This window comes from Triticum aestivum, chromosome 4B, assembly GCF_018294505.1.
Source record: "Triticum aestivum cultivar Chinese Spring chromosome 4B, IWGSC CS RefSeq v2.1, whole genome shotgun sequence".
NCBI lineage: Eukaryota > Viridiplantae > Streptophyta > Magnoliopsida > Poales > Poaceae > Triticum > Triticum aestivum.
Window position 1 is genome coordinate 311,268,540 of NC_057804.1, and position 22,993 is coordinate 311,291,532.

Genomic DNA, 22,993 nt, shown 5'->3' on the forward strand with positions numbered 1-22,993 from the left:
GGGGAAGCTCCCGCTCGGGCGGCTGCGTGCGCGCGAGGGAGAGGGAGGCGGGGCGCTGGGCCGGGCCTGGCTGGCTGGCCAGCTGGGCCTTGGCCCAGGGGGGGGCGCTGTTTTTTTTTTAAATTAAACCAAATGAATTAAAAAAAATACCAATTGAACTCCAAATTAAATAAAACAAATTTTCCCCGACTCCTAAAAATGAGTCGAACAAAATGAACTTTAAAAACGGCAAACATGCATAAATTTTTAAAATGCTCATTTTTTTTGCCTAAGCAAAATAAATCTTCCAAAACCAAATCTTGATTTATTTATAATATCTTCATTTTTTCCTAAATATTGGGAAAGTCATATTATTCCCTCTCTTAAAAATTTTTTATAGGAAAAACTTTATGAAGATAATTAAATAAATCCAATGATCCTATTTTCAAAATTTGAGAATCCCAAATATGAAAATAATGAAACTTCCAACTCTCTCCGAGGGTCCTTGAGTTGCGTGAAATTTTCTAGGATCGGAAAATGCGAGAAAAATATGATATGCATGATGATCTAATGTATAACATTCCAAATTGAAAATTTGGGATGTTACAATGGGTGGTGCAACTCCCCTTTTTGATTTTCTATATAGCTGCTTGCACGCCAAAGGGGACCTCGTGAGCATCGCGTCTCATGAGCTCTTACAGGACCTTGGGCCGCTCACCTCCTAGCCTTGACCACGGCATCGCGACCTAGCATACTAGCGACGGCTAAAGCCTGCCTGGGGATTGGGTTTTGTCGGCGTAGAGCGCCACGCTGTCTAGGGAAGAGAAAAGGGAGGGACTCAGCCAAACTGGAATACGCGCATCCATTACAAATTCAAAAGAAACAACGATACTATTAAATGCATTCTGATCCTTACAAACCCCACGGGGGCTGATATTCATCTCACGCAGGAGAAACTACAAGGCCCTACAGTATCGCTGACAACGCCGGGCGGCAGCCGCAGCTGCACTGCGGCCTCGGCGGGAGCTTGGCGGCACGTAGCCATCGTCGCTCGACTCCGGAGAATCACAGGGCTCAGGAGAGTCCCTGGATTCCCAGGAGTCATCACTCTTGCTGGACGAAGCGCTAAAGGGGCAGCAGCATATCCAGCACCCGCTACGGCGTCCCTCGAGCTGTCTCCTCCGGGGCAGCATTCCAGCCGCTCGCCCTCCTTGTTGAAGACCTTGATGAACAAGGAGGCCATGACGTCGTACTCGAAGTGGATCACCAGGGCTCCCTACGCTCGGCAGGCCCGAGCAATATCGCCCCATCCTCACGTCATGAAGACGTCTCCAGGCGGCACCACCTCGACCTCAGCTCTGGTGGCAAAGCTGCTGCACTTTGCGTGCTGCAGCCACAGCTCCACCGGTCCCCTCGGAGGCAGCTCACTAGTGAAGAACTGCGGGAGTCGGATCCAGGTGTCAGGAGGCATCGCCGCCCACACCACGAACTCGTGTGAGCTACCCTCGGCGTGGGTCTGTGGCACGGCCAGCACGACAATAGCAGCCCTGCCATCCCCATCAGACGCCGCTCGTCGGCGCACTCCATCATCTTGAGCGCGGGCGTATAGGGGGAGGGGGAAGCCCGGCGGAGGCCTTGATTGCCAAGGTCTGTCCACCTCTCGCCCCGCGCGGGCATCGTCAGGAAGGCGGATTTGCTTCTTCGGCGGGAGAGCGTCGGGCCCCTCCCTAGGAGCCTTCCCCTTCTCTGCCGTGGAGAACCTCCTGATCGAAGCGAGATGGAGAGGAGAAGAAGCATGCGGGAGCAAGACGAAAGAAAGTTGGACGGGGGGCTCTGCCCCTCCCTCACATTTATGGCCAAGGGAGGCTAACCGCCAGCCTCCACGACCTCGCGCCATCATGACCTACTGCATGCCGCATCGACCAGTCAAGTCGAGCAGTTGCCGAGGCAGCGTGGGGAAGCGTAGTTGCCCACGTCCAATCAATCGCCATGCATTACCAAGGCCGCAGGCGGTTAGGCCCCGCGGTGCTCCACACTTGCCTGTGGCTTCTCCTAGAAGCCAAGTCCGAGTGCGCCTTCGGCCAGGGGGCTACTGTCAGCATCCTGGACTTGGGGGTATCCACTCCTGCCTACCAGCGGGTCACCGCGTGACTCCATCGATGGCCTGGTACGGCCTAGCTTCAACACCAACATCGCAAGACCCTCGCGAGGGGCCACGCCTTGCGAGGCAAATGACGCCAAGACCCCTGAAGGAGGTGTCCTCCTTAGGAGGGCTCCTGAGGGGCGGAGAGTTCTATGCAAGTATCTCATGAGGTTCAGCTGACGTGAGCCATGACGACCAAGGCCAGGCGGGAGCCAGGCGGGTGCAGAGCGCAGGTTTCCTCTTCGGTGCAAGGGAGGAAAGCCACAGGCGCGGAGTCTCGAGGAATCAGCCAAAGGTTTCCATTCTGGTGCAACAAGACCAAGACCGCTAGGACGGCAGGACGGAGGTCATCACCGAGACCACCACAACGTCACGACTAGAGGCTTTTCGCAGGCGAAGACTACTTTTGTCAGGATAGATTGTACTAGTTGTCCCCTTTCAAATCCCGTCGTTGTGGGATCCCTTCCCGCTCATATTTGGGAAGAGGACAAAGGCCACTATATATAGGACTTAGCCACCACCATAGAAGAGAACCAAAATCAGAACAAGAAAACACCACACCAGCTCAAGAACACCTCACCCCCCAAGGCTTGTACATCCACTGTACTAGTTCATCCATAGCCCCTCGAGGCAATCCACCACACCATACTGGATTAGGGTATTACACCACAACGGTGGCCTGAACCAGTATAAATCTCTGTATCTTTGTGTCCCTTTGAGCTCGACGCGCTAGGCTAGGAGGATCGTGAGTAGGCAGGCTGGGCAGGTTGATATCTCCGCACGCACCCCGGAGTTTGAACCTCTCAAGGGTTGCCGGATCCCTAAATCCGACACACCCTTACTACACAGGTGTCGTAAACCGGTAGTGCAGTTCCATATCCCAGGTATGATATCATTATTATGTTTCATTTAAGGTTCAACCAGCCTTATCCATAACTATTTTAAGAATTAGTGGGTGCATATGAGATATTATGACCCGCTTTGCAGTAAACCGCCAAGGGATCTCTTTTGATTTACTTGTGTGCAGGATAAAATTGAATTTTTTTTTTCTACACCACTCAAAAATCATAAGTCTCAGTTGGCAGCTTAATAGTGTGGAGCATAAAACAAAACGTGCATGATGGGACGGCGGAGCAAAGTTGTTGCTACCCTATTACATGACTACGAGAGTCCAAATGATTAACTGTTTTTTTTCAGAAGGCCACAAATACGAGCCGCCCAGCGGATCAATCTTCTTGACGGCCTGATGCTTCCGAATCATCCCTCTCCGCTTATTTGTCCTGTTCCATGTCCTGGAAGGTTGGTGACGACCCGTCAATTCCACTCAAAGCTTGGAGCTTAGCTTCATCATCAATTAGCTTGGACGGGTCAACTTCAGGGGCAAAAGTATGCTTACAGATTGGGGGGATCAGGCCTGTGAGTTTATAAGATGGTGTTGGCATCTCCTGATTTCCCATGTCGTAAGCCGGGTGATACTTGGTAAGGTCTGTCTCATTGGTGATCAGACTAGCCAGAGGACATATGTCTTTCACACAAGCAGCAAAGTCTTTCTGGTCAAACGGAGTGCCGTCTTCCTTGAAGCTTGGATACCCGACAAAGATATCGGCTGAGTCTAACTCCGGGTACCATGATTTGGACCGGCTTAAGGCAGTCACAGCTCCGGCTCTTGCACATGATCATTTCATTTCATTAAACCGCTCGGGCAAGACGGACAGTTTCCTTAGCACATCAACCAAGAGTGTGGGAGCTTCATTGGATGGAGAAACGGTGACCAATGCATGCTGAGCACCAGCGTAAAGCTACTCCACCAAGGTGTAAACCGCCTTCAGCTTCACCCGCATGACTTGGTTCAGATTGGTGCTTCTGGGGCCTGCAAAATAATCATTGGATGGGCCACAAGTGGTTCATCTCATCCATAACAATATTCAAATTTGATAATTATAAGGTGACTTACCGAAGATAGCAGAAACAATCTGAGACACCTGGCGTTTTAAGCCAGTGAGTTCAGTGGTCGCTTCCTGAAGAGCCGTCTCCGCCTTCTCAGCCCGTTGAGTCAAGGCTATTTTCTCTTCAGCCTAGGCATCTTTCTCAACTTTAAAGCCGACCTTCACTTTTTCTGATTCAGCCACAGTAAATTCAAACTTTGAATTTGCTTTTTGGGTCTTAGCCTCTTGCAGCTCCAGACGAGTCTTCATCTCAAACAGCTCTATTTGAAGTGGAGCAGTGGTGGTCTGTTCATAAACCGGATCAACATCATCAGTCAAATGTTAGTTCAAAATATCAAGTCCCAAGCCTTTTGCAAGCAACAACACTTGGCACTTGGGGGTTAATGTCTACCAAAAGTTCTATTTAAGTGGCGGCTTAAGTGAATAAGTGCCAATCACTTTGTGAGCAAGAGTACTTGGTACTTGGGGGCTAATGCATATTGCTTGTCTTGTTGCAAGTTTACGATGACCCCTTGATATTACAACCGGCCATAGCCGGCTCATGAGAACTACACAACTTTAAGCCGGAGGAAAAGGTATTACAACACATATTCAGAATGGCGGCTTACAAAGGGGCCCAATGGCATATGACTAATTACGTCAGGTTATATAAGCCGCCATGAGCAGTTTTGATATTATCTGTTGAGCATTCCAATTAACTACAGCCGGTGATATGAGCCGCCATGACTAGGTAAATCTATCAAGGTGCAGTTTTTTGCTAAGTATAGTACAAACAGGTTTCACATATTGCAGTTATTATTTTGGATCAATGGCAGTTCAGAAAAAAAAATTCAGGACCTAAAACCAGCACAGGGGAGTTCATAAGCTCTAATGAGATCTCTTTCCAAAGGAAAAGGGGTCCGCTGGTATTGAAGGCGAAGGCAAAACAACTATGCACAAGTTCTATACTGTTTCTAGATCAAAAGGTGCTATGGTGGAAGAACTAAGAAGGAACTACGAAGAACACTAAGAACAGTTGGAACCCTAATGCGATCTGAAGCATTGGGGGAGGAGAACTTGCAGATGCAGGTGAACTGCGAAGGAGCGCTGCCGTTCTCTGGTTCATTCAGGGTGATGCAGCGGCCGAGGACGAGGACGACAGTGTGCTTCACGGCGGCGGCGGAGCTCGAGTGGCAAACTGTCACGAGAGGAGGAAGAAGATGGAAAAGGTGGAGAATTAGAAGAGTCCGGTCGTGGCTATTTATAAGGAAAGTCTAATAAGTGAGCGCGAAAAACGAGGAGGCCAAAACATGGTTATCTAGATACCCAGACGCCTCTATTTTCGGAACGGTTAATAAGATAAAAGATGATGGATAAAGTGTGAATTATTGGCAGGTGACGTCATGGCGGGTTATCACAAATCCAGAAGATGACGTCATGGCGGCTTATAAACTCTCGCACAAATGAAGAAGTGAAGATTTTTTCTAAGTATTGAAGATTGACATGAACCAGTTCAAATCAATCTGGGGTCTAATGTTGGGGATATGACTATTAGTATAACCCGCCCAGGTGGGGCCGGGTTATACCTATGGAGATTCATCATATGAAGCCCACGAGGATAATGAAGATGGTGGTTCAAGAAAGGGCCCAACGCCCAGAGGCGACATAAGGCGTGTAGAGATAAACCGCCATATATGTATGACTTGCATTGTAAGGCATAAATAGATAGTCACCGAGCCGCACACTGTTTATGAGCCGGCCGGGACTCCGAGAGCCGCTGGGCGTCAACCTCTGTATTTAAAGGGACGACTCGGCGGCGGTTCAGGATAAGAAACAACCGATCGAAAGATAGGGCAAGCAAATTCGCTCCCTGGTAATCGAGACATAAGCAATACCACCTCAAACTGGATTAGGCCTTTACCTTCACCTCAAGGGGCCGAACCAGTATAAACTCCTGTGTCATTTGTCCCATTTAACCCCTTTAAGCTACCTAGTTGCAATGGCTCCACGACTAAGTCCTTCTGCTAGGACATCTGTCGTGACCTTTCCATGACATTGTGCAAATCTGGTCTGGTAGTTAGTACGTTTCTTCATCACCATGGCTCCGAAGAGGAAGACGATCACGGTGATCGGTTCATCTGGAGCCGGTCTGCCCGTGCCGACGCAAACAGGTGACGGGGCAGACGCTGGTGGCGGAGGAGATCAAGACCATTCACATCATTCTGGTACCAGCAACCAGGCGAGCGGCATCGTCCACGGTCACGATGATGATCCACACGCCGCCGCATCCAAGGACGGAGCCGTGCTGCCTACGGCCGATGTAGGGACCTCCAAGGGTAGGAAGATGACTCCGCCGATGCATGCACCGCGGTCCTCCCAGGTCGTGCGTGACAAGCAGCGCCGCGATGTTGGTTACCCCGGGCGTCGCCGCGGCAAGAGCCCTCAACATCATTCTCGAGATGCACAGGGCCGGCATGCATGCCAAGATGCTGGTGAAAAGGGCACACGGCCGCGGAACCGTGATGGAGCTCCTTCTAACGTAGTTAGAAGTTCGAGCACCTCCCGTTCCTCGCGTTTGTTGCTGCCACCCACGCAAGCAGAAGCATTGGCACAAGCACAGCTACTCCTCGACTTTCCTCCTGCTATGAAGAAGCAAAAAGAGTGGAGGGCTGCTACCCAAAGGCATTTATTGGGTAATACAAGTCACCCGGCCCGGCGCAGTCTGCCCGGGGACTGAAGAAGGTGTTCTAGTGAGCAACTCCTAGAATATCAAACATCTTCGCAAGTTTTACCCATAAGGCGTGGTTGCCGGAACCCCCGGCAACCCCCTTTTGTACTAGCCTTGCCGGCAAGGCATGTAACCCTATGTACAAAGCTAGGCGTAGACCCTGTGCACAGTTGAATAATTGCCAATATGTACAGTGCTTGTAGATTTCCATGTTCATATACATATATATGCATGCCTGTCCGAGATTTTGTACTACCTTTTCTAGCAAATACTGATGAATCGCAAAGGTTCCATGTTCCTATTTTCTCTTCTTTCTTTTTCTCAAAGGAGAGAAGATTCCCTCGCATACAAGTTTGCCGGGGAGGATAGAGAGTATGGGCATCAACAGGCGCCGTTCAAAGTAGCATCTTGCAGAAAAGAACGCAACATCGAAAAGTTAAGTCACGTCAAAATTTGAGTGATTTTCTTTAAATATAAGGTTATTTTCCTCAAAGGATATTGTCTTGTATGGAAAACCTACACGCGAAGGAACCCTGCCACAACTACTAGCACCCTTATTTTGTTTCGAGTCCGCTCCACGGTTCAAGTGGCTGCACTAGGAGTGGCAAGGTGTCTTGCCGGCAGCGACACCCCCAACAGGCTGCTAAGGATCCGCTCCTCAATGCGCCCGCGACAAGGGTGCACACACCAGCAAGCCTATCCAAATGAGCACAGGGTGTAGTAGATACAAAGAGAGATCAAGAAGGAAGATAGCATGCATTCAGTTTGAAATGTAGCAAGTTATATTACGTAGATGGTTGCCGCGTTTCTAACTTAAGATGAAATCATCTTGGGCCTGAATTTGTAGTGGCAATAAAGAGTGGAGTGGCTAATCCCGGTGCTGGCCTTCCAACCTCTTGACTTTGTCAACGCAGCTGACGACGGGCTCGACAAGTTCTTCAAGCGCCTTGAGGTCTGCGTCCTCTAGCAAGCTCTCAAGTGCCTTGGTGAAGTCGACGCCAGGGTTCCAGTGCACCACCTTGGTGAGCACCTTGAGGAGGACGCCCCGGCAAAGCTTCCGGGCCTCGTTGGCCAGATGTTTCGCTCAGTTGGAGTGGAGCAGTGGCAGGGCGTCGAGGGCGCGCTCAAAGAACAGGGTCAGCCTAGCACTTTGGCTCACATTCTCTTCCTGGGAGAACCTGAAGCTCAGCATGCCCATCACGGACAGCTGCGTGGTGAGCCTCTCCGCAACATCAATGAGGCGCGCGGTCCAGACCTTCATGCCATCCACAAAGTCGTTGTGGGTGGCGGCAGAACTCTGCAGCAACAACTTCTCATCCTCGAGGTCCTTGGCCAGGGCCTTTTCACGGGCCCTGCTTTCCGTGAGCGTCTCCTCCAAGGTGGTCAGCTTCAGCTTCAGATCAGCAATGGAGTCATTAGCTTCGGAGAGTAGTCTGGTCTTGTCAGATATGGCGACCTGCAGCTCCGCCAAGGTGTCGACGGTCTTGTCCCTATTGCTCTTCAGCATGGAGACCTCTTTCCAGTGCTCCTCCAGCTCTAGCTCCAGCTTCTCCACCTTGCCGGCAAGCTTGTTCTTGGTGGCCTCCGTGGCCTCAACACCGTTGAAGACCTCCTTCAGCTTGCCGGCATGGTCCAGGGCTAGAGCATCAAGTGAGTCTTTGTGTTCAAGCTTCAGCTCCTGGGTCCGCTGCACAACAAGCTTCTCGATTTCTTCATTCTTGCCACCTCTGGGCATCAAGTAGAACGCGACACTCTCTCTAGGCAGCTTCATCCTTGGCGGCCTATGCAATAGCCACCTCTTGGGCCTTCTCGACATCGGCCTGCTTCAGGAGGAGCTTTTGCTAGCTCTCGCACATTTGCTCCTGGCCGGCCTTCAGCTCTTGCTGTGCCTCAGCGAACCAGGTCTACGCTTGAGCGATGCGCTCCTGGAAATCTGCCTCTGCCTTGTTGATGACTGTTGTCCTGGACTCCAGCTTCTCCTTGCGAGCACGGTGAAGCGCCTGAAGCTTCCGGAAATTAATGCTCATGGCTTGGGGGAGCCGGTCTTCTTTGGAGGCACTGCTGCTGGCGCTGGGCTCGTCAACAACCTGAAGCCCGGCAGCGACAAGAATTTCTTCATCAAAAGCCTCCCCTTCGGTTGGCGCTCCGGTGCTCGCCATTCCCGCGATGCTCACGAACAGGTCATCGCCCACCTTCAAGTATCTGCTCGGGGTGGGGGCTTTAGAGGTTGATGGTTGATCATCAACCACCTTCTCCTCGGCAGCAGAGGGCTCTGGGACCGGTGCAGCGCCAGACGCTCCTGTGGCAGGATTGCCATCAGCACGGCCGCCGGTCTCCTTACTGGCCTCCCTGGCAGACCCCTTGGCGGCCTCTTCGTGCGTGTCCTTGATGGCCTCGTCGGCGGCAACCTTGGCGGCCTCAACGGTGGCGTCCTTGGCGGTCTCCTCAATGATGGCCTCGACGTCCGTCTGGGCCGTTGAGAGGGGATCTGAAAGCCGAAAGGGAGAATGAGGCAAAACTAAAGTCAAAACACATAAAAGCAAAAAGGAAAAGAAGGAAAATCGCATGGCAAGGACGACAACCAATAGGAGGCAGGCGGCTTACCTGTGACGAGGCGAGGAGGTGTGGTTCCCCATTGCCGGGGTAGAGCCGCCGGCGCTTGTACTCACCATCTCTTCCTCCATGCGCGTGGGATTATTGGTGGATGCCCTTGCCGGGGACCCCCCTGGGTGGCCTGGTCAATGGGGGTGGCATGTCAGGGGTGGCCCTCAGCTCCTCCTCCTATTGCCGCTTTCCTCCTGCGAGCCCGGCGAGGTTAGCACTGAAGATGCACACTCCGCCGCCCGCTGGCGGGAGTAACGGACTCATGCTGGGGGTGGATTGGGGGCTGCGTCGAGGGCTGGCATCCGGGCTGATTATGATTGTTACCGGTGCACTTGAAGTGCTTGTCGGGGGCTCGTCGCCCGTCGAAGCCTTGGCCCTCTTCGCCATCCTCTGGGCCAGCATCTCCATATCACTTCAAAGATGAATCAAGACAAGATCGGGTCAGGATGAAACAACCAAAATGGAGGATCAGGGGATGAATAAAGAGGCAAGATGCTTACTCATCTTCCCCTTCTGACATCCTCTTCCTCTTCAGGCTAAAGGACGCGAGGTCGAAATCGGCCGCCTGGATGGTGTATGCAAAGGGAGGAGGAGGAGATGGAGTCCTGGGCCGCTTGGACGAGGAGGAGGCAGCAGCTGGAACTTCCTTCGCTGCTGAAAGTGCGTTATATCAACTACAGAGGGGGTGAATAGGCGATTTTTACAAATTCGTCACTGAGGAATTTCTAGGTGAAGAAATTCCTAAGCAACGACACACTAGCAACGAAATAAGTACTCAGGTATATGAAGGAAATATGCCCTAGAGGCAATAATAAAGTTATTATTTATTTTCCTTATTTCATGATAAATGTTTATTATTCATGCTAGAATTGTATTAACCGGAAACTGAGTATATGTGTGAATACATAGACAAAACATAGTGTCCCTAGTATGCCTCTACTTGACTAGCTCGTTAGTCAAAGATGGTTATGTTTCCTAGCCATAGACATGCGTTGTCATTTGATGAACGGGATCACATCATTAGGAGAATGATGTGATGGACAAGACCCATCCATTAGCTTAACATTATGATCATTACAGTTTCATTGCTACTGCTTTCTTCATGACTTCTACATGTTCCTCAAACTATGAGATTTTGCAACTCCCGAGTACCGGAGGAACACCTTGTGTACTATCAAATGTCACAACGTAACTAGATGATTATAAAGATGCTCTACAGATGTCTCCGAAGGTGTTTGTTGGGTTGGCATAGATCGAGATTAGGATTTGTCACTCCATGTATCGAAGAGGTATCTCTGGGCCCTCTCGGTAATGCTCATCACTATAAGCCTTGCAAGCATTGTGACTAATGAGTTAGTTGCGGGATGAAGTATTACGGAACGAGTAAAGAGACTTGCCGGTAACGAGATTGAACTAGGTATGATGATACCGATGATCGAATCTCAGGCAAGTAACATACCGATGACAAAGGGAACAACATATGTTGTTATGCGGTTTGACCGATAAAGATCTTTGTTGAATATGTAGGAGCCAATGTGAGCATCCAGGTTCCGCTATTGGTTATTAACCAGAGATGTGTCTCGGTCATGTCTACATAGTCCTCGAACCCGTAGGGTCCGCATGCTTAACGTTCGATGACGATTTGTATTATGAGTTATGTCATTTGATGACCGAAGTTTGTTCGGAGTCCGGGATGAGATCACGGACGTGACGAGGAGTCTCGAAATGGTCCATTTGTAAATATCGATATATTGGAAGGCTATATTCGAACATCGGAAAGATTCCGAGTGATTCGGGTATTTTTCGGAGCACCGGAGAGTTACAGGAATTCTCCGGGGGAAGTAATGGGCCTTAATTGGCCATACGGTAAAGCAGAGAAGGGCCTCAAGAGGTGGCCGCACGCCCCCCCCATGGGCTGGTCCGAATGGGACTAGGAGGGGGCGGTGCCCCCTTCTTCCTTCTCCCCTCTTACTCCTTCCCTCCTTCTCCTACTAGGAATAGAAAAGAGGAGGGGAATCCCACTTGGACTGGGGAATCCTAGTAGGATTCCCCACACCTGGCATGGCCCCCTTGGGACGGCTACCTCTTCCCTCCCCTCCTTTATATAGGTGGCTAGGGGGCACCCCATAGACACACAAGTTGATATTTAGCCGTGTGTGGTGCCCCCCTCCACAGTTTTCCACCTCGTTCATATCATCGTAGTGCTTAGGTGAAGCCCTGCGCCGGTAACTTCATCATCACTGTCACCACACCGTCGTGCTGACGGAACTCTCCCTCGGCCTCAGCTGGATCTAGAGTTTGAGGGACATCACCGAGCTGAACGTGTGCAGATCACGGAGGTGCCATGCGTTTGGTACTTGATTGGTTGGATCGCGAAGACGTTCAACTACATCAACCGAGTTACATAACGCTTCCGCTTTCTGTCTACGAGGGTACGTAGACACACTCTTCCCCTCATTGCTATGCATCACCTAGATAGGTCTTGCTTGATCGTAGGATTTTTTTTTGAAATTACTGCGTTCCCCAACAGTGGTATCAGAGCCAGGTTTATGCTTAGATGTTATATGCACTAGTAGAACACAAAGATTTCTGGGTGATAATAGTCATACTGCTTACCAACATGTCATACTTCGATTCACCGTTATTGTTGGATGAAGCGGCCCAGACCGACATTACATGACCGCATTCATGAGACTAGTTCTACCGACGTGCTTCACACACAGGTGGCTAGTGGTTGTCTATTTCTCCAACTTTAGTTCAATCGAGTTTGACTACGCCCGGTCCTTGTTGAAGGTTAAAACATCACACTTGATGAAAAATCGTTGTGGTTTTGATGCATAGGTAAGAACGGTTCTTGCTGGAAGCCCGTAGCAGCCACGTAAAACTTGCAACAACAAAGTAGAGGACGTCTAACTTGTTTTTGCAGGGCTTGCTGTGATGTGATATGGTCAAGACATGATGTGATATAATTTGTTGTATGAGATGATCATGTTTTGTAACAAAGTAATCGGCAACTGGCAGGAGCCATATGGTTGTTGCTTTATTTTATGCAATGCAATTGCCATGTAATTGTTTTACTTTATCACTAAGAGGTAGCAATAGTCATAGTAACAATAGTTGGCGAGACGACAATAATGCTACGATGGAGATCAAGGTGTTGCACCAGTGACGATGGAGATCATGACGATGCTTCCGTGATGGAGATCATGAGCACAAGATGATGATGGCCATATCATGTCACATAATTTGATTACATGTGATGTTTATCTTTTATGCATCTTATTTTGTTTAGTACGGCGGTAGCATTATAAGATGACCCCTTACTAAATTTCAAGGTATAAGTGTTTTCCCTAAGTATGCACCGTTGCTAAAGTTCTTTGTGCTGAGACACCACATGATGATCAGGTGTGGTAAGCTCTACGTTCACATATAACGGGTGCAAGCCAGTTTTGCACACGCAGAATACTCCGGTTAAACTTGACCAGCCTAGCATATGCATATATGACCTCGGAAAACTAGAGTCCAAAAGGTCGAGCGTGAATCATATAATAGATATGATCAACATAGAGAGGTTCACCTTTGAAAACTACTCCATCTCACATGATGATCAGACATGGTTTAGTTGATATGGTTCAAGTGATAATTTAGATGACTAGAGGGATGTCTATCTAAGTGGGAGTTCTTAAGTAATATGATTAATTGAACTTTAATTTATCATGAACTTAGTCCTGATAGTATTTTCCAAATTATGTTGTAGATCAATAGCTCACGTTGTAGCTTCCCTATGTTTTTTTATATGTTCCTAGAGAAAACTAAGTTGAAAGATGATAGTAGCAATGATATGGACTGGGTCCATAATCTAAGGTTTATCCTCATTGCTGCATAGAAGAATTATGTCCTTGATGCACCGCTAGGTGACAGACCTATTACAGGAGCAGATGCAGACGTTATGAACGTTTGGCTAGCTCAATATGATGACTACTTGGTAGTTTAGTGCACCATGCTTTACGGCTTAGAACCGGGACTTCAAAAACATTTTTGAAACATCATGGAGCATATGAGATGTTTGAAGAGCTGAAATTAGTATTTCAGACTCATGCCCGTGTCAAGTGGTATGAGACCTCTGACAAGTACTTTGCCTAAAAGATGGATGAGATCTGCTGAACTAGTGAGCATGTGCTCAGAATGTCTGGGTACTACAACCACTTGAATCAAGTGGGAGTTAATCTTCCAGATAAGATAGTGATTGATAGAGTTCTCTAGCCACCATCACCAAGTTACTAGAACTTCATGATGAACTATAGTGTGCAAGGAATGACGAAAAACGATTCCCGAGCTCTTCGTGATGCTGAAATCGACCCAAGGTAGAAATCAAGAAAGAGCATCAAGTGTTGATGATTAAATAAGACCACTAGTTTCAAGAAAAGGGCAAAGGGAAGAAAGGGAACTTCAAATAGAATGGCAAGCAAGTTGTCACTCCCGTGAAGAAGCCCAAAGCTAGACCTAAGCCTGAAACTGAGTGCTTCTAATGCAAAGGAAATGGTCACTAGAAGTGGAACTAAGCCAAATATTTTGTGGAAAAGAGGGATGGCAAAGTGAACAAAGGTATATTTGATATACAGTTTATTGATGTGTACCTTGCTAGTGTTCATAGCAGCCCCTGGGTGTTCGATACTTGTTTGGTTGCTAAGATTAGTAATTCGAAATAGGAGTTACAGAATAAGTAGAGACTAGTTAAGAATGAATTGACGATGTATGTTGGAAGTGGTTCCAAGATTGATATGATCATCATCACACACTCTTTATACTTTCAGGATTAGTGTTGAACTTAAATAAATGTTATTTGGTGTTTGCGTTGAGCATGAATATGATTAGATCATGTTTATTGCAATACGATTATTCATTTAAGACAGAGAATAATTGTTATTCTGTTTACATGAATAAAACCTTCTATGGTCATATACCCAATGTTGATGGTTTATTGAATGTCGATCGTGGTAGTACACATATTCATAATGATGATGCCAAAAGATGCAAAGTTGATAATGATAGTGCAACTTATTTGTGGCACTGCCGTTTGGGTCGTATCGGTGTAAAACGCATGAAGAAACTCCATAAAGATGGACTTTTCGAATCACTTGATTATGAATCATTTGATACTTGCGAACCGTGCCTTATGGGCAAGATGACTAAAACTCCGTGCTCCGGAACAATGGAACGAGTAGTGACTTATTGGAAATAATACATATCGATGTATGCGGTCCAATGAGTGTTGATGCTCGTGGCGGGTATCGTTATTTTCTGACCTTCATAGATGATTTGAGCAAATATGGGTATATCTACTTAATGAAACACAAGTCTGAAACATTTGAAAAGTTCAAAGAATTTCAGAGTGAAGTGGAGAATCATCGTAACAAGAAAATAAAGTTTCTACGATCTGATCATGGAGGAGAATATTTGAGTTATGAGTTTGGCCTTCATTTAAAACAATGTGAAATAGTTTCACAGCTCACGCCACCTGGAACACCACAACGTAATGGTGTGTGTGAACGTCGTAACCGCACTTTATTGGATATGGTGTGGTCTATGATGTCTCTTACCAATTTACCACTATCGTTTTGGGGTTATGCATTAAAGACAGCTGCATTCACCTTAAACATGGCACCATAAAAAATCTGTTGAGACGGCGCCTTATGAACTGTTGTTTGGCAAGAAACCAAAGTTGTCATTTCTTAAAGTTTGGGGCTGCGATGCTTATGTGAAAAAGCTTCAACCTGATAATCTCGAACCCAAATCGGAGAAGTGCATCTTCATAGGATACCCAAAGGAAACTGTTGGGTACACCTTCTATCATAGATCCGAAGGCAAGATATTCATTGCTAAGAATGGATCCTTTCTAGGGAAGGAGCTTCTCTCGAAAGAAGTGAGTGGGAGGAAAGTAGAGCTTGATGAGGTAATTGTACCTTCTCCCGAATTGGAAAGTAGTTCATCACAGAAATCAGTTCCAGTGATTCCTACACCAATTAGTGAGGAAGCTAATGATGATGATCATAAAACTTCAGATCAAGTTACTATAGAACCTCGTAGGTCTTCTAGAGTATGGTCCGCACCAGAGTGGTACGGCAATCCTATTCTGGAAGTCAGGTTACTAGACCATGATGAACCTACGAACTATGAGGAAGCGATGATGAGCCCAGATTCCATGAAATGGCTTGAGGCCATGAAATCTGAGATGGGATCCATATATGAGAACAAAGTGTGGACTTTGGTGGACTTGCCCGATGATCGGCAAGCCATATTAAATAAATGGATTTTCAAGAGGAAGACCGACGGTCATAGTAGTATCACTATCTACAAAGCTCGACTTGTCGCAAAAAGGTTTTCAACAAATTCAAGGTGTTGACTACAATGAGATTTTCTCAGCCGTAGCAATGCTTAAAGTTCGTCTGAATCATGCTAGCAGTTGCCATATTTTATGAAATCTGGCAAATGGATGTCAAAACTGAATTCCTTAAATGGGTATTTCTTAAATAAGAGTTGTATATGATGCAACAAGAAGGGTTTGTCGATCCTAAAGGTACTAACAAGGTGTGCAAGCTCCAGCGATCCATTTGTGGACTGGTGCAAGCCTCTCAGAGTTGGAATAAATGCTTTGATAGTGTGATCAAAGCATATGTTTTTATACAGATTTTTGGAGAAGCCTGTATTTACAAGAAAGTGAGTGGGAGCTCTATAGCATTTATAATATTATATGTGGATGACATATTGTTGATTGGAAATGATATAGAATTTCTGGATTGAATAAAAGGGATACTTGAATAAGATTTTTTCAATGAAAGACCTCAGTGAAGCCGCTTACATATTGGGCATCAAGATCTATAGAGATAGATCAAGACGTTTGATAAGATTTTTCAATGAGTAAATACCTTGACAAGTTTTTGAAAGAGTTCAAAATGGATCAGTCAAAGAAGGAGTTCTTGTCTGTATTACGAGGTGTAAAGTTAAGTAAGACTCAAAGCCTGACCACGGCAGAAGATAGAAAGAGAATGAAAGTCATTCCCTATGCCACAATCATAGGTTCTATAAAGTATGTTGTGTTGTGTACCAGACCTATTGTGTACCTTGCCATGAGTTTGGCAAGGGGGTACATTAGTGATCTAAGAGTAGATCACTGGAAAGCAGTCAAAATTATCCTTAGTGAGGACTAAGGAAATGTTTCTCAGTGATGGGGGTGATAAAGAGTTCGTTGTAAAGAGTTACGTCGATGCAAGCTTTTACACCGATCCAGATGACTCTAAGTATCAATCTGGATACATATTGAAAGTGGGAGCAATTAGCTAGAGTAGCTCCATGCAGAGCATTGTAGACATAGAATATTGCAAAATACATACGACTCTGAATGTGACAGACCCTTGACTAAACTTCTCTCAAGAGCAAAACATGATCACACCTTAGTACTCTTTAGGTGTTAATAACATAGAGATGTGAACTAGATTATTGATTCTAGTAAACCCTTTGGGTGTTGGTCACATGGCGATGTGAACTATGGGTGTTAATCACATACAAATGCGAACTATTGGTGTTAAATCACATGGCGATGTGAACTAGATTATTGACTCTAGTGCAAGTGGGAGAGTGAAGTAAATATGCCCTAGAGGCAGTAATAAAGTTATTATTTATTTCCTAATTTCATGATAAATGTTTATTATTCATTCTAGAATTGTATTAACCAGAAACTTAGTACATGTGTGAATACATAGACAAAACATAGTGTCCCTAGTATGCCTCTACTTGACTAGCTCGTTAGTCAAAGATGGTTATGTTTCCTAACCATAGACATGTGTTGTCATTTGATGAATGTGATCACATCATTAGGAGAATGATGTGATGGACAAGAACCATCCGTTAGCTTAGCATTATGATCGTTACAGTTTCATTGCTACTGCTTTCTTCATGACTTATACATGTTCCTTAGACTATGAGATTATGCAACTCCCAAATACCGGAGGAACACCTTGTGTGCTATCAAACGTCACAACATAACTGGGTGATTATAAAGATACTCTACAGGTGTCTCCGAAGGTGTTTGTTGGGTTAGCATAGATCGAGATTAGGATTTGTCACTCCATGTATCAGAGAGGTATCTCTGGGCCCTCTCGGTAATGGTTTTTTGACCATGAACAGTAGGAAAGACTCCTACTGTGTTAGTATATTAATAAATGGGTGGTGGAAACTGTACAATGGATATTTACATGGGGTAGATCTCAGCCACTTTGTGGCAAGAGAAGAGAAGTCTACTTCAAAAAGTGCTATCAAAGAGATTTTACAAGATTAAGTAGTAAAGGCTTATGTGCCTCTTTCACTCTGTATTTTAAGAGCCCAAAATCTTTCTTGAATCTCTCAAGCCAAGACTGAAAGGAGGGTGGTATAGCTCTCAAGTGGTGGTTGTTCCTCTCCTTCCAGATGCTCCAAACTGCCACAATGAATGTTTCTAGAAACAAAGGTGATGATTGTTTATTCTCCTGTTCTTGAATAGCTTGGAGCCTGCCAAGGAATGGGCCCCAAATGATATCAAGCTTACTCCAGCACCGTTTGCTGAAAACACAAGTGAAAACCATGTGTTCAACAGTTTCTTCAATACCGTGATCACAGAGCAAGCAGTTGTGATCATCCCCGATGTTGTAGTGCCTTCACTTGAGCATATTGCGCGTGTTAAGTCAATCTTGGAACAGCAGCCAGGCAAACAACTTAAGTTTCATGGTGCATTTTGATTTCTATATCCAACCGAAGATTGGATGGGAGTTTAGATCCTTGAAGAAAAAGCGATAGTAGTCAGTGGACTTGAAGGTTGTTTTGCCCCACACGTAATGCCACACGTCCGAGGTTGCCGTTGATGGATGGGGCTCGGCGGCAACCGCTTGTAGTTGTCTGACCTCATCATGCGCTTGAGGTGACAACGGGAGGTGGAACGCTTCATGCAGTGTCGTGATCCCCAAGAAATCCTTGACCGAGACATCCTCGTTTAAGGCGTAAGAGAAAGCCCGTGGGTGAGAGTCCGCTAGAATCTGATCAGCCCAGAGATCTTTCCAAAATAATTAAGTGGTGCCACAAACAATGTTAATGCTTGAGATTCCCCTAAACTTGGGAGAGAGTTTGAGGATGTCCCGCCACCAAAAGGAGCCAACTGGGTCAGAAGCATGAGGTATCTTCTCGGTGTAATATGAATTCCAAGTTAATTGGACCCAGGGGATGTCCATCTTATTATAGAATTTGTGCAAAAACTTGAGAAGCAAAGCTTCATTTTGGACCCGCAAATTGAGAACACCAAGGCCACCTTTGTTTTTTGGTCTACACACCATATCCCAGGCAGCAAGAGAGTTACATTTGTCACCATGCTCTGTTTTTTTGATACACAACCATCTTCTTCTGATTTTATCAAGCATTTCGACAAGCTTGGGCGGGAAGTGTAGAGTGCACATCGCATAGATGAGAAGTGATGTGACAGTCGAATTAAGTAGGGTCAACTTCCCAACATGAGACATAAGAGAGAGAGTGGAGGACAGACTTCTTTCAATGGAGCAGACCAAGGGCATGAAATCTTGTATAGTGGGACGAGACGTGCCCAAAGGAAGATCGAGGTAAGTGAATGGCATGGTTCCAACGCAGCATTCAAATATTGAGGCAATTTGCATGGCCAGCTCCTGGTCCAAGTTGATCGGAGCGAGTGTTGACTTATGGAAGTTGATCTTGAGTCTGATCGATTGGGCATATTTGGTGAGAATATTCTTGATGGTGAGAGCTTGTTGGGGACAGGACGACATCAACAAAATTGTGTCATCGGCGTACTGCACGATCGGGTAGTCCATTTGGCCGTTATTTGGGAAAGGGAACTGGATCAAACCATTTCTGAAAGCCTCATTGATGGCAGACTGCAGTAAATCGGCCGCAAGGACAAAAATGAGTGGAGAGAGGGGGTCCCCCTGGCGAACTCCACGGCGACAGTGAAACTGCCTGCCCGGCACACCATTAAGCAAAATATAAGATCTACCCGAGGAGAAAATGGATTTAATCCAAGAAAGCCATTTATCGTTAAACCCCATATGCTTCATGATGTTGATCATTGGATCATGTTCAATTGTATCGAAAGCTTTGGCAAAATCTAGCTTGAGCAACACAATTGGACGTTTTGAAGCTTGACATTGGTGGATGTATTGAAACGTCCAGGCTAGACAATCTTGTATAGAGCGTCCTCGGATGAAACCATATTGATTGCGATGGATACCCTCTCGGTAGTGGTCATCACTATAAGGCTTACAAGCATTGTGAATAATGAGTTAGTTGCGGGATGAAGTATTACAAAATGATTAAAGAGACTTTCTGGTAACGATATTGAACTAGGTATGATGATACCGACGATCGAATCTCGGGCAAGTAACATACCGATGACAAAGGGAACAATGTATGTTGTTATGCAGTTTGACCGATAAAGATCTTCGTAGAATATGTAGCAGCCAATATGAGCATCCAGTTTCCGCTATTGGTTATTGACCGAAGATGTGTCTCGGTCATGTCTACATAGTTCTCGAACCCGTAGGGTCCGCACGTTTAACGTTCGATGACGATTTGGATTATGAGTTATGTGATTTGATGACCGAAGTTTGTTCGGAGTCCCGGATGAGATCACGGACATGACGAGGAGTCTCAAAATGGTCAAGACGTAAAGATCGATATATTGAAAGGCTATATTCGGACATCGGAAAGGTTCTGAGTGATTCGGTATTTTTGGGAGTACCAGAGAGTTACGGGAATTCGTCGGGGAAAGTAATGGGCCTTAATGGGCCATACGGGAATGGAGAGAAGGGCCTCAAGGGGTGGCCGCGCGAACCCCATGGGCTGGTGCGAATTGGACTAGGAGGGGGGAGGGTGGCCCCCTCCTTCCTTCTCCCCTCTTCCTCCTTCCCTCCTTCTCCTACTAGGAATAGGAAAGAGGAGGGGAATCCTACTTAGGATTCCCCACCCCTGGCGCACCCCCACTGGGCTGGCCACATCTTCCCTCCCCTCCTTTATATATGTGGCCAGGGGGCACCCCATAGACACACAAGTTGATCTTTAGCCATGTGCGGTGCCCCCCTCCACTGTTTTCCACCTCGGTCATATCATCGTAGTGCTTAGGCGAAGCCTTGCGCCGCATCACCGTCACCATACCGTCGTGCTGACGGAACTCTCCCTCGGCCTCAGCTAGATCTAGAGTTCGAGGGACGTCACCGAGCTGAACGTGTGCAGATCACGGAGGTGTCGTGCGTTCGGTACTTGATCGGTTGGATCGCGAAGACGTTCGACTACATCAACCGCGTTACATAACGCTTCCGCTTTCGGTCTACGAGGGTACGTAGACACACTCTTCCCCTCGTTGCTATGCATCACCTAGATAGATCTTGCGTGATCGTAAGATTTTTTTGAAATTACTATGTTCCCCAACAATATAAGCATAACAGAGCAACAACATAGTCATCATGATGAAGTGAAAACAAGCATAGAGTACAGATAGCGTGAAAACAGGATAAGCAGGCTGAAGACTAAGTAACTGAAGAAATAGGATTGAGGAAATAGAGAAAGTCTTCAGTCATAGTCTTGAAACAGTAATGATCAAGTTCTTCAACACATGAATGAGGAAATAGAACCAGTTGGCTTGGTGAAGACAATGATTTGGTAGACCAGTTCCAACTGTTGTGACAGTTCTACGTCTGGTTGGAGTGGCTGGGTATTTAAACCCGAGGACACATAGTCCCGGACACACAGTCCTCACCGTATTCTCCTTGAGCTAAAGTCACACAGACCTCGCCCAATCACTCTTGGTAAGTCTTCAGGTGACTTCCAAACCTTCACAGACTTGGTGACTCAGCGATCCACAATTCCTCTTGGATGCTCAGACCTTGATGCCTAACCATCTGGAGGATACACAGTCCTCAAAGGTAACAAGCGGCGGTTCCACACAAGAACAACCTCTTCAATGATGCGCAATCACTTTGGGTTTGTAGGTGTTTGTGTTTGGGTTTTGGGTTTTCCTCACTTGATGATTTTCGCTCAAAGTCCTCGGAGGATGGGATGCTCTCAATGACAAGTGTCAGTTTCTCTCGGAGCAGCCAACCAACTAGTGGTTGTAGGGGCGGCTATTTATAGCCTAGGGAGCAGCCCGACATTGTAAGACATAAATTCCCTTCAATGATATGACCGTTAGGTGGGTAGATATTTTAGGACAGCTGGCACGTAGCGCAACAACTGTCGGACTTGAGGTTCAAATTCCTCAGGGCTATCATGTTCCTCACTGTGTAGGAAATCTGCACTAGCGGATTCCTAACTCCTTAGTCAAAACAAATTCCTCAGAGACCAGAAGATCTTCATCTCTGTCATTGAAGAAACTGACTGAACTGATATGAGATTTCCAATGGCTTCACTCGAAAGTATTGGGTAGGTGTAGGATTTTGAGATGAGCATGATAACCAACAATTATAGGTGCTCGCAACAGTTTTCGAGGATAGAGTATTCAACCCAAATTTATTGATTCGACACAAGGGGAGCCAAAGAATATTCTCAAGTGTTAGCAGCTGAGTTGTCAATTCAACCACACCTGAAACATTTAATATATGCAGCAAAGTATTTAGTACAAAAGTAGTATGGAAGTAACGGTAACGGTGGCAAAAGTAACAGTAGCAATTTTGTAGCAATCGTAACAGTGGCAATATAGAAGTAACTAAGCAAAGATCAATATGAAACGAGCTCGTAGGCAATGGATCAATGATGGATAATAATGTCGGATGCAATTCATCATGCAATAGTTATAACATAGTGTGACATAGAACTAGCTCCAGTTCATCAATGTAATGTAGGCATGTATTCTGAATATAGTCATACGTGCTTATGGAAAAGAACTTGCATGACATCTTTTGTCCTACCCTCCCGTGGTAGCGGGGTCCTATTGGAAACTAAGGGATATTAAGGCCTCCTTTTAATAGAGTATCGGACCAAAGCATTAGCACTTAGTGAATACATGAACTCCTCAAACTACGGTCATCACCGGGAAGTGTCCCGACTATTGTCACTCCGGGGTTTGCCGGATCATAACACGTAGTAGGTGAGTATAACTTGCAAGATAGGATAAAGAACTCACATATATTCATGAAAACATAATTGGCTCAGATCTGAAATCATGGCACTCGGGCCCTAGTGACAAGCATTAAGCATGGCAAAGTCATGGCAACATCAATCTTAGAACATAATGGATACTAGGGATCAAACCCTAACAAAACTAACTCGATTACATGGTAAATCTCATCCAACCCATCACCGTCCAGCAAGCCTACGATGGGATTACTCACGCACGGCGGTGAGCATCATGAAATTTGTGATGGGGGATGGTTGATGACGACGACGACGATGGATTCCCCTCTCGGAGCCCCGAACGGAATCCAGATCAGCCCTCCCGAGGAAGAAAAGGGCTTGGCGGCGGCTCCGTATCATAAAACATGATGAATCCTTCTCTCTGATTTTTTCTTAGTATTACCTCGACCCCCTTTAACAATACGGTGTTTCCTATGACTCAAGAAAGAGAAAATG